Source organism: Nelumbo nucifera, chromosome 2, assembly GCF_055504915.1.
Source record: "Nelumbo nucifera cultivar China Antique chromosome 2, China Antique-T2T, whole genome shotgun sequence".
In the NCBI taxonomy this organism is placed as follows: Eukaryota; Viridiplantae; Streptophyta; class Magnoliopsida; order Proteales; family Nelumbonaceae; genus Nelumbo; species Nelumbo nucifera.
The window spans coordinates 79,935,522-79,947,966 of NC_142650.1; positions in this window are offsets into that span (position 1 = coordinate 79,935,522).

The window sequence follows — 12,445 nt, forward strand, 5'->3', positions numbered from 1 at the left end:
CATCTGGGTATGTTTTCACGATAGGATCGTGTGTTGTTTGCTGGAAAAGCAGCAAACAGGGGTCCACTGCAAATTCCACAACCGAGGCCGAGTACATTGCCGCAAGTGAAGCTGCCAAGGAAGCCGTGTGGACGAAGAAATTCATACACGAATTGGGAGTGATACCGTCCAGCACATCACCCATCCCGTTGTTGTGTGGCAACAATGGAGCGATCATCCAGGCTAAAGAGCCTCGGGCCCACTCGAGGTCAAAGCACATCGAGAGGAAGTACCACGTACTACGGGAGATCGTTAGTAGAGGGGATGTCCTAATTCAGAAGGTAGCATCAATAGACAATGAGGCTGACCCATTGACTAAGCCACTGACACAGAAGGTGTTTGAGAAACACGTGGAAAGTATGGGACTCCGGCTTGTACCAGATTGGACCTAAGTGCAAGTGGGAGCTGTTAAACAGTTTTATAGGCCCTTAGCTTCAATCCAGTTTGATGTACTTTTGTTATTTAGTGGAAATAAATAAAGTGCATGTTTGATTCATGTTGTTTGGTTTAATTCTGTGTAGGACCCTAAAACTAGACACTTATAGAGACTCGTGTTAGTTTTAAATGTTCACAACCATTGGATAAGTCTGGGGAGATTTATCCTGCCAAGGCTGATACTGGTGTGCCACCAAGTGTTGGGATGGCCTGTCTCAGCCACCAGGCTAAGACCCAAGGCACATGTAGTATGGGATTACTCAAATCCTTGAACCGGACCAGATTTCCAGGATTGCCCTGGACCTTGGAGATAGATGGGCAAAACTGGAAAGTTACACCTGACCCCTAGACTCGATTATGACACTTCACTAGGTGTCGGATCGGGCTGTCTTTGATATTCCAATCAATGAGATCCTTAGATGGGGATCAAAACCTGGGTATGTTGGGACAGTCTGAGAATTCATCTGAGTGGGTGATCATAGTGACAGGATCAGCCCCTTTGTCGGACAAAGGTAATGATCGGGAATGCACTCTCTCTGATGGAAACCAAACTGCCGGCAGTTGATTTCTATCGTTGGAATTTTGTTTTCCAAATTTAATATATTTATACATATATGTACGGTTTTGAAATGTTTACAAATGGTTTTAATTCCCGGGATCCATGTGAGTGGAGAGTGCGGCACTGTTCCTTGCAGCCGAGGGAGAGGTCCTCTCTTGTTGGGCAGTGCTTCATCATTAAGGGTTGAGAGGTTAAGTGTAAGACCATTTAGGATAATACCTGATGGGTTAATCTTGCACCTGCCCACAGTCCCTGGGTTTTTATAAGATGGCTTGGCCCAGGGACCACTTAATGTAAGTGTTGGGCCCATAGGGTCCATGTGATGGACTCAGGGGTTCACTGTGTTTTTTAGTGAATTCGGCTGGGCCGAACCCATGTGGCTGGTGTGTAGATCAATGCTTGGGTCCCGCGCCATACAAAGAAGCCCGACTGGGCAGTAGATTGGAAACTAATTAAACACTGAACACTTAATGGGCCAAAAGCCCATTTCGAGCTGGGCTGATATGATCACCCATGTATGGGGCGAATCTGAGATTAATGTTAGTAAAAGGATAGGGCCTTTAACCTTATCCACTCTTTGAGACCAAATTCAAAACAGATTTGAATCTGGTAACCTCCTGATAAGATCAGGAGTAAGCTAACTTAATCTGCAGATAGGATTAAGATAATCCCCTATCCAAACACAGATTTGGATTGGGATAACTCCTAATTAGGATGTTTCTTAATCAAGAAAAAAGGAGGAGAAACCCAAGAGAAATATATCAGATTTCGAACCAAGGTTTTTTAGGAAAAGAAAACCCCCTACGAACAGAGATAAGATCTCATACAAAACTCCAGAGAGAAGAGAAGCAGTTCAGCCATCTTCGTCCCAGGAGTTCTCCTCCAGCCGCCGCCATTCCCTCTTGCAAGATTTGATCTTTGCAGCAACAGGGAGTCAAGAAATCAGTTCTTGACATCAGTCTTGCGAAAAAGACTGAGAATGATTCAGTGTTCAGAGTTTCCAGAGGATTCTTGCGAAGGATCCAGTGTGTAGGACGCACCCTGTTGGTTTCGTTCCATCCACAACTGTGTCATCTTCAGCAGGAGCGGAGCTTGGTTTCTTCTTTGGGGGTGAACACCAACTTTGGGAGATACTGCTTCTCCGGATCAAGTATATTCCTCCCTTTTGCTTTTTGGTTCAGATCTGGTTCGATTATGGTTCAAATAGGATCCTTGAATATTGTATTCTAAATTTAGGGAATATGATTCCCAGTTGGGAGAAGGTAGGAAAATTTTTGAAATTCGCCCACCCATTCCGCACTCTTTTGGCATCCATTGGATGGATCCTACCATTCTTTCATAAAGTACATATTTGATTCATGTTATTATGGTGTGCTTCTGTGTAATACCCTTAAACTGAACACATATGAGACTTGTATTAGTTTAGAATCTTCACAACCGTTGGATAGATCTTGGGAGATTTATCTTGCCAAGGCTGACACTGATGTGCTGCCAAGTTGGTTGGGGTGGCTTGTCTCAGATGCTAGGGTGAGACCTGAGGTACATGCAGTGTGGGTTTTCTTGAACCCTTGAACTGGACCAGAATTCCAGTATTGCCCAGGACCTTGGAGATAGATGGGCAAAACTGGAATGTTACACCTGACCCCTAGACTCGATTATGATACTGCACTAGGTGTCGGATTGGGCTGTCTTTGATATGTCAATCAGTGAGATCCTTAGAGGGGGTCAAAACCTGGGTATGTTGGGACACTCCGAGAATTCATCTGAGTGGGTGATCATAGTGACAGGATCAGCCCCTTTATTGGACAAAGTGAATGATCGGGGATGCACTCTCTCTGATGGAAACCTAAACTATCGGCAGTTGATTTCAACCGTTGAAATTTGTTTTGCAAAATATATTTATATAGAGATATACATACATATATATATATATATTATGGTTTCAAAATGTTTGCAAAAGGTTTTAATTCCTCGGATCCATGTGAGTAGAGAGTGCAGCACTGTACCTTGCAGCCAAGGGAGAGGTTCTCTTTTGTCGGCTAGTGTTTGATCATTATAATCTAAGAGGTTAAGTGTAAGAACATTGAGGGTAATACTTGATGGGCTAATCTTGCATTTGTCCACAGTCCTTGGGCTTTTATAAGGTGGCTTGACCCACGGACCATTTAGTGTAAATGTTGGGCCCATTAAGAGCCCATGGTGATGGACTCAGCAGTTCACTATCTCCTACAGTGAATTCGGCCATTCCTTGTAACAGAGGCTGGGCTGAACCCATATGGCTGATGTGTAGATCAATGTTTGGGTCCCACGCCATACAAGGATATCCAAGTGGGCAGCAGTTTGGAGGGTAAGTTAGCAGATGGACTTATTGGGCCTAAAGCCCAATTCGAACTGGCTTAATTTAATTAAATAAAAAGGGGTGGTTCTAGGATTTAGATCAACAGATAGGATAACAGATTATCCTTATCCACTCGGAGAGTCCAGATCCAAATAAAGATTTGGATCAGGAAACTTCTAATTAGATTAGAAGGGCTGATCTTTATCTATAGATAAGATAAGGGATTATCCTTATCTCCTAAAGAGAGTCTAGATCCAAATACAAGATTTGGATTAGGAAACTCCTATTGGGATTAGGAGAACATCTCTTTAAGGCTATAAATAGGAGAGCAGGCAAACCCTCAATATACACAACAGAAATCATTTGAGTGACTGCTGATTTCTAGAGAGAGACAACACAGTTTGACTACACTGTCTCCTTCTCCCCTGCTCTTCCCGCCATACCAGTTCGATCTCCACTTGTGGGAGCGATCAAGAAGAGTTCTAGATATTACCTTTTGGCAGAAAAGGTAATCTGAAGTCGTGCTCACTAGCCCTCTATCAGATTCTTGCTGAAAATTTTGTTTGTTGCTGAAGAACCATCCTGCTAATTCTGCTTCATCCTACACCGTGTCAACTTTGGTGGAAGCAGTCTTTGGATCTTTCCTTGGGCATGAACACCTTCATTGGAGGTTATTACTAATTCGTATCAGGTATATCCCTCCACTCCCTTTTGGTTTCAGATCTGGTTTGGTTTGGGTTCAAGATTGATCCTTGAAAATGCAGTTTTATAAAATAGTGAATGCGATTCCCACATGGGAGAGAGAAATTTTTGAAATTTTGCCCAACCTTCCTGCAGGATTTGGCCATCCATATAATGGATCTCTCATCCCTTTAGTGGTATCAGAGCCAGGTTCAAATCTTGAACCAAAATTAACTAGATCTGGAATTGCGCAAATGGGCAGAAGGCACTCTACCCGATTTGCGCAGATTAGCGTTTTTTGGGAAATTTATTCCCAGATTTTGGGCGATTGATCTGAAATTAAATATTTATAAATTTGATTTATGTTTAGAATTGTTCTACATAGTTTTCTTGATTTTTGTGTTGTTCGTAAGGTAGAGATCAAAATCTTTAATGGCGCAATAAATCTACGCATCTGTTGCTCCTTCTTGGTCTGTAATTAATTATTTTTTATTTTTTAGACAGAATGTATAGGAATTCAATTTTGATGTAATATTAATAGATATTAGGTTTTCTATTTTATTCCATTAAAAGTTGAAGCAGAAAGCGCAAGGAGGAGAATTTTGCAGATTAGGGTTCGACCATCTACGTTTTGCAGTCTTGGGAAACTACATGCTGTGATCTAGCTTTTGTTTTGTAGGGCAACAATCCTACGAGCAACCCTCCTACTGATTTTTGAATGTCTTGTTTTAGTAATTTAAATCTAGATCATGTTCTTGAATTAAAAATCAAACCCTAGACCCATTCGATCCACATTGGACAAAACTGGTTGGACCGATTCTATGGTTCGATGGGGGCTGTTCTCAACCATAATTTTCCACTCATGGGTCCTGGAGTTGATGGTTAATTGCAAGATGCAATTTAGCACACATCTGTAAAACCCAGTTTTAATATGTTAAAACTACTTTAGCCCATTTCAGCATAAAAGCTATATGGGCCAAAGTGCTCTTTGCAATTCAGCCCATATACTTAGATAATATTAATCGGTAATATTATGAATTTATATGGGCTTTAATTATGGGTTTTACAGTTATTTAATTGATTGGATCAATTATGTTTTTCCTACATGTGATGTAGGGGTGTGTGATGTGCAACGTTCATGGGCCATAAGCACTTGGCTCATGCTGATACGATAGTGGATCTTACGCACACCATGGCTGAATGCACATCATTGCCATGGTGGGCCCCACACCAGCTTCCTCCCCAAGAGGAACCGTGCGGAACCCTAGCTGTTTAGGGCCCATCTAAATATGGCTTTATGAAAGTCAGTGGGAGCCACTTTGGTTTGACCTAAATTAAACTAAGGTGTAATATTTCGTTCCCTACACTGAAATATGAGTGCATGTGATAGGGAGATTCGTATGATGAACTCTCTAAAGGCCATCCATCATTAGCATGAAGATGGGTCATTCAGTAATGAGGAAACACACCATAAAATTGGGCTATCCATTTGCTTATGGATCTATAGGATTGTTTCATAAGATGATAAGGGTGTCATAGACCAATGTGGGAGGGGCCTATCCTAAAACGGAAGACTCCCTCATGGTACCTTTGCGTTCACGAATATGATGGGTGAGCACTCACTAGACAGAAAGGTTTAACCTTAAATGGCAATGAACCTTGTCTGACATAGGCCAAAGGGAAAGCTCATAAGATGAGTGGATATGATCCTTCACAAAAGGGTGGTGGGGATATGCAGCTGAAACAGTTGGCTCCATGCACCCTATGTGATTTCCCACATTTCCAGAGACATAATTTTGAAGTCTTCGTCACTGAGATAGGAGGGAAATCTTAGAGATGAATAAATGGAAATGGAACATAGATTAAAAGCCATATCTATGTAAATAACATGAATCAAATAAGGTTGTGGACTAATATTTGTTTTGCCCTTTATCAGAAATGGCAAATGAACAATTCGCTAAATTGTTGGACGACAACAAACTTAAGGGCCCAAATTACGCTGACTGGTACCGTAACCTTATGCTAGTCCTGACGTCCAAGAAATTGGACAAGGTAGCTAAAAACCCTACCTCGGAACGTCCGGGTGATAGGGCTTCTGAGGCCCGTAGGAGGGACTATTAATAATGGGAAGAAAAAAATTCCCTTGCCCGCTACTACATCATAGCCTCCTTAGAAAATCCGATACAGCGATAGTTCGATCAGATCAAATTGTCCAAGGATATGTTAGACAGTGTAGGGACAATGTATGAGGAGCAGAGAATCATTCTACTCGTCAAAAGGTCTTGAAACAGTTCATGACCGCGTAGATGTCCAAGAACCTGCAAGTTCATGACCATGGTCTTAAAATGATGAGATACATCAATGAGCTTGAGGCTCTTAGATCCGGGCTTGATCATGTCACCAAGGTTGGTGCCATCCTAAATTCTTTGCCTCATTCTTTCAATCAGTTCATCATGAACTACAACATGAATAAGCTAAATGTTAGCATCCAGGAACTCAGCAATATGTTGCAGAGGGTCGAGGAACTGATAAAGAAAGATGAGCCCATTGCCATGCTTGTTGAAGCTAGCAAATCGGGCAAGAAGAAGAGGAAGGCAAAGAAGAAGCCTTAGAAGAAAGTTAGCAAGACCAAAAGGCAGAGGAAGGACAAAGCATCAAATGCTTGTCACTTCTGCAAACAGGCCAACCACTGGAATAGGAACTGTCCTCAGTACTTGGAGACCAAGAAACAAGGTAATTTCGAATCCTTTGTCATAGAAACCAATTTGTTGGTAACATCTACTTCCTGGTGTATTGACTCTGGGGCTTCCACTCATGCATGTAATACGTTGCAGGGGTTCAGGACAAGTAGAAGACTGAGTGACAGAGAGGTGATTCTTTACTTGGGGACTTCTGTAAGTGTTGCAACTACAGCCATAGGGACTGTAGAGTTGTATTTCAGAGAAGGATTAATTACATTAAAAGATTGTTTTTATGTCCCAAATTTGAGAAAAATTTGATTTTTGTTTCAAAACTTTGTGCGGGTGGATATTCTATTCTCTTTAGTAATATGATTACTATTAAAAGAAATAACAAATTCCTCGCATATGGAGAACTTGAGAATGGTCTATATGTTCTCCATCCTTCTCTGGAAACAAACATAACTGAAACTACATTGGTTGATATCCCCAAGAAAAGAACCCGTGATACAGTCAATCCCACGTGCCTGTGGCATTACCGACTTGGCCATATTAACATATCGTATCACAAGGTTGGTGAAGGATGGTCCTTTGGATTTTCTAACTGTAGAAGATCTTCCAACTTGTGAACCTTGCCTTCAGGGTAAGATGACGAAATGGCCATTTAACGGTAAGCCTGAAAGATCGACAGGCAAACTTGACCTTATACATACTGATGTATGTGGTCCCATGAATGTTAGGACACGTAACCAACGTGTTTACTTCATAACATTTACCGATGATTATTCACAGTATGGTTACGTGTACCTAATGAGACATAAGTCTGAATCTTTTGAAAAGTTCAAGGAATTCAGACAAGAGGTCGAGAAATTAAGACCCTTCGATTAGATCGAGTTGGCGAATATCTCTCTGACAAATTCAGGGACAACTTAAAGGTCAATGGGTTAGTATTACAACTGGCACCTCCTGCTACAGCACAACTAAATGGTGTGTTAGAGAGGAGGAACTCGACTTTATTAGATATGGTCCGATCACTTCTCGTACACTCAGAATTACCCACATCCTTTTGGAGTTATGCATTAGAGAACTGTGATATACGTGGTGAACCGGGTTCCAACCAAATCAGTTCCGAAGACTCCCTATGAGCTTTGGACCGATAAGAAACCAAGTGTGAGGCACTTGAAGATTTGGGGTTGTCCGACACATGTTAAAAGAATGAGTGCTGACAAATTGGAATCCAAGACCAGCCGTTGCCTATTCATAGGCTACCCCAAAGGCTCTATGGTTTACTTATTCTATGACCCAGGAGAACAGAACGTGTTCCGTAGTCGAAATGCCCATTTCTTGGAAGATGATTACATCCTAAACAATCATCATCAAGAAGTTGTTCTTAATGAGGAAAGCTCAGGGGTAGTGGGAGATGTCCCATAAGCTCCAGTTAATGACTAGCCTAGGAGATCTACCCGGGTTTCCAGGCCTCCAGTTCGTTTCAGCTATGACCAAGAAATTTACTTGGTGGAAGCTACAACCAGTGAGGAGGACCTCGTGACTTATATGGAAGCTATGTTGGACAAAGATTCCTTGAAGTGGGAAGATGCCATGAGAGCTGAGATGAACTCAATGGAGACCAATGGAGTCTGGACTCTGGTAGATATGCCCCCGGGGTAAAAGCAATTGGTTGCAAATGGATCTATAAGAGGAAGAAGGGCCCCGATTGTAAGGTTGAGACCTACAAAGCTCATCTTGTGGCGAAAGGGTACACTCAGAAAAAAGGAATCGATTATGGGGAAACCTTTTCGCCCGTGGCCATGCTTAAATCCATTAGGATCCTGCTAGTTGTAGCAGCGTACCATGAAAATGAGATTTGCCAAATGGATGTCAAAACTGTGTTTCTGAATGGAGATCTTAGTGAAGATATCTATATGCACCAACCACAAGGTTTCATAGCTAAGGGTCAAGAACACATGGTATTTAAACTAAATCGATCCATATATGGACTTAAGCAAGCTTCTAGGAGTTGGAAGATCCGGTTTGACTCTACCGTTAAATAGATTGACTTTGAGCAAAATCCGGATGAGCCCTGTGTTTACAGGAAATCCAGTGGAGATAAGGTTACATTCCTGGTTCTATATGTAGATGACATTCTACTCATTGGAAATGATGTAGGAATGTTGACTACGGTGAAAGTATGGCTTTCACAGCAATTCTTCATGAAAGATCTTGGAGAAACCTCCTACATACCGGGTCTTCGACTTTATAAAGATAGATCGAAGAGGATAATAGGATTATCCCAATCTACTTACATTGACAAAATAGTCAAGAGATGGAAAACTCCAAGAAAGGAAATGTTCCTTTCAGGCATAGAGTCACTCTCTCCAAGGGCATGTCTCCCAAGACTCCCAAAGAGGTTGAGGTCATGAAAGACGTTCCATATGCCTCAGCCGTAGGGAGCATCATGTATGCTATGCTGTGCACTCGTCCTAACATCTCTTAGGCAGTGAGTGTGGTAAGCAGATTCCAGTCAAACCCAGGGCAGGAGCATTAGACTGCTGTGAAAAACATACTAAAGTACCTTTGAATAACAAAAGAGTTTTGTCTGGTATTCGATGGTAGTTCATTACAGATTCAGAGGTATACTGTATCTGACACTATGATCACCCACTCAGATGAATTCTCAGACTGTCCCAACATACCCAGGTTTTGACCCCCACTAAGGATCTCACTTATTGGCTTATCAAAAATAGCCCAATCCGACACCTATTGCAACACCATAATCAGGTCTAGGGGTCATGTGTAACTTTCCAGTTTTGCCTATCAATCTCCAAGGTCCAGGGCAATATTGGAAATCTGGTCCGGTTCATGGGTTCAAGTAATCCCACACTGCATGTGCCATGGGTCTCACCCCAACAGTTGGTAGCACACCAGTCTCATTAAGTGTCCAACGGTTGTGAACATTTAAAACCAACACAAGTCCCATTAAGGATCCTGTTTTAGGGTCTTACACAGAAATATACCACACAACATGAATCAAACATGTACTTCATTTATTTACATTAAATATCAAAAGTACATCAAAACTGATTGAAGCTAAGGGCATACAAAAACTGTCCAATAGCTCCCACTTGCACTTAGGTCCAATCTGGTACAAGCCAGAGTCTCATACTTTCAACGTGTTTCTCAAACACCTTCTGTGTGAGTGGCTTAGTTAATGGGTCCGCCACATTATCCGCTGATGATGCCTTCTGAATCAGGACGTCCCCTCTACCAACAATCTCCCGCAGTACATGGTACTTCCTCTTGATGTGCTTTGACTTCGAGTGGGCCCGAGGCTCCTTAGCCTAAGCGATCGCTCCATTGTTGTCACACAACAACGGCAGGGGTGATTAGCTGGACGGAACCACTCTTAATTCGGTAACGAACTTCTTCATCCACACGGCTTCCTTGGCAGCTTCACTTGCGGCAATGTACTCGGCCTCGGTTGTGGAATTTGCAGTGGACCCCTGTTTGCTGCTTTTCCAGCAAACAACACACGATCCTATCGTGAAAACATACCCAGATGTAGACTTTCTATCATCTGGATCCGACTGGAAATCGGCATCGGTATACCCTAGAACTTGTAGTGAACTACCATCGGATACCAGACAAAATTCTTTTGTCCTTCGAAGGTATTTAAGTATGTTCTTCACAGCAGTCCAATGCTCCTGCCCTGGGTTGGCCTGGAATCTGCTTACCACACTCACCGCCTGAGCAATGTCCAGGCGAATGCACAACATGGCATACATGATGCTCCCTACGGCTGAGGCATAGGGAACGTCTCTCATGCCCTCAATCTCCTCAGAAGTCTTGGGAGACATCTTCTTGGAGAGAGTGACTCCGTGCCTGAAAGGAACATTTCCTTTCTTGGAGTTCTCCATGCTGTATCTTTTGACAATTTTGTCAATATAAGCAGCCTGGGATAATCCAATTATCCGCTTTGATCTATCTCTATAGAGTCGAAGACCTAGTATATAGGAAGCATCTCCAAGATCTTTCGTGGAGAACTGCTGCGAAAGCCATACCTTGACCGAAGTCAACATTCCAACATCATTCCCAATGAGTAGGATACCGTCCACGTATAACACCAAAAAGTTGACCTTATCCCCACTGGACTTCCTATAAACACAGGGCTCATCCGGATTCTACTCAAAGTCAAACGATTTGACGGAAGAGTCAAAACAGATGTTCCAACTCCTAGAAACCTGCTTAAGTCCATATATAGATCTATTAAGTTTACATACCATGTGTTCCTGACCCGCAGCAATGAAACCTTGTGGCTGCTGCATGTAGGGATATTTTCACTAAGATCTCCATTCAGGAACACGATTTTGACATCCATTTCCCAAATCCCGTAGTCATGGTATGCTGCTACAGCTAGCAAGATCCTAATGGATTTAAGCACGGCCACGGGCGAAAAGGTTTTCTCATAGTCGATGCTTAAATCGGCTAGGGTTTCCGCACGCTTCCATTTTCAGGGTTATGGGGCCCACCAAGCAAAGACGGGTCATCCAATGACCTTATGGGACACCATGGCAATGATGTGCATTCAGCCATGGTGTGCGCAAGAGCCACTAACGAGTCATCATGGGCCAAGTGCTTATGGCCCATGGTCATAGCACATCAAGCATCCACACATCACATGATATGGAAGAATTGATCCAATCAATCAGTAGCTATAAATCCCATTAATCAGTCCACAAAAACACAAAATTATCAATTAATATCATCTAGGTATTAGCCCATCAGGTATCATACAAAATGGCCTTACACTTAACCTCTCAGCCCATAATGATCAAGCACTGCCCGACAAGAGAGGACCTCTCCCTCGGCTGCAAGGAATAGTGTTGCACTCTCTACTTACGTGGATCCCGGGAATTAAAACTATTTGCAAACATTTTAAAACCATTATTAAATATATATCTTATATATAAATTTTGCAAAACAAAATTCTAACGATTGAAATCAACTGGCGGCAGTTTGGTTTCCATCAGAGAGAGTGCATCCCCGATCATTACCTTTGTCCGACAAAGGGGCTGATCCTGTCGCTATGATCACCTACTCAGATAAATTCTCAGACTGTCCAACAGCCCAATCCGACACCTAGTGCAGCACCATAATCGGGTCTAGGGGTCATGTGTAACTTTCCAGTTTTGCCCATCAATCTCCAAGGTCCTGGGCAATACTGAAAATCTGGTCCGATTCAAGGGTTCAAGTAATCCTACACTGCATGTGCCTTGGGTCTCACCCTGGTGGCTGAGACAAGCCACCCCAACAGTTGGCAGCACACCAGTGTCAGCCTTGGCAGGATAAATCTCCCCAGACTTATCCAACGGCTGTGAACATTTAAATCCAACACAAGTCTCATTAAGTGTCCAGTTTTAGGGTCTTACGCAGAAGTATACCACACAACATGAATCAAACATGTACTTCATTTATTTACATTAAATATCAAAAGTAAATCAAAACGGATTGAAGCTAAGGTTATACAAAAACTGTCCAACATTAAAGGCATATCATATTCTTCTTCCATGTCCAAAACAATGAAGTCAACAGGAAAAATAAATTTATCTTCTTTTACCAAAACATCTTCCACTACTCCCCTTGGATATTTGATACTTCAGTCAGCCAATTGAAGAGAAACAGTGGTAGGTGTTGGCTCCTTCAACCCAAGCTTCCTAA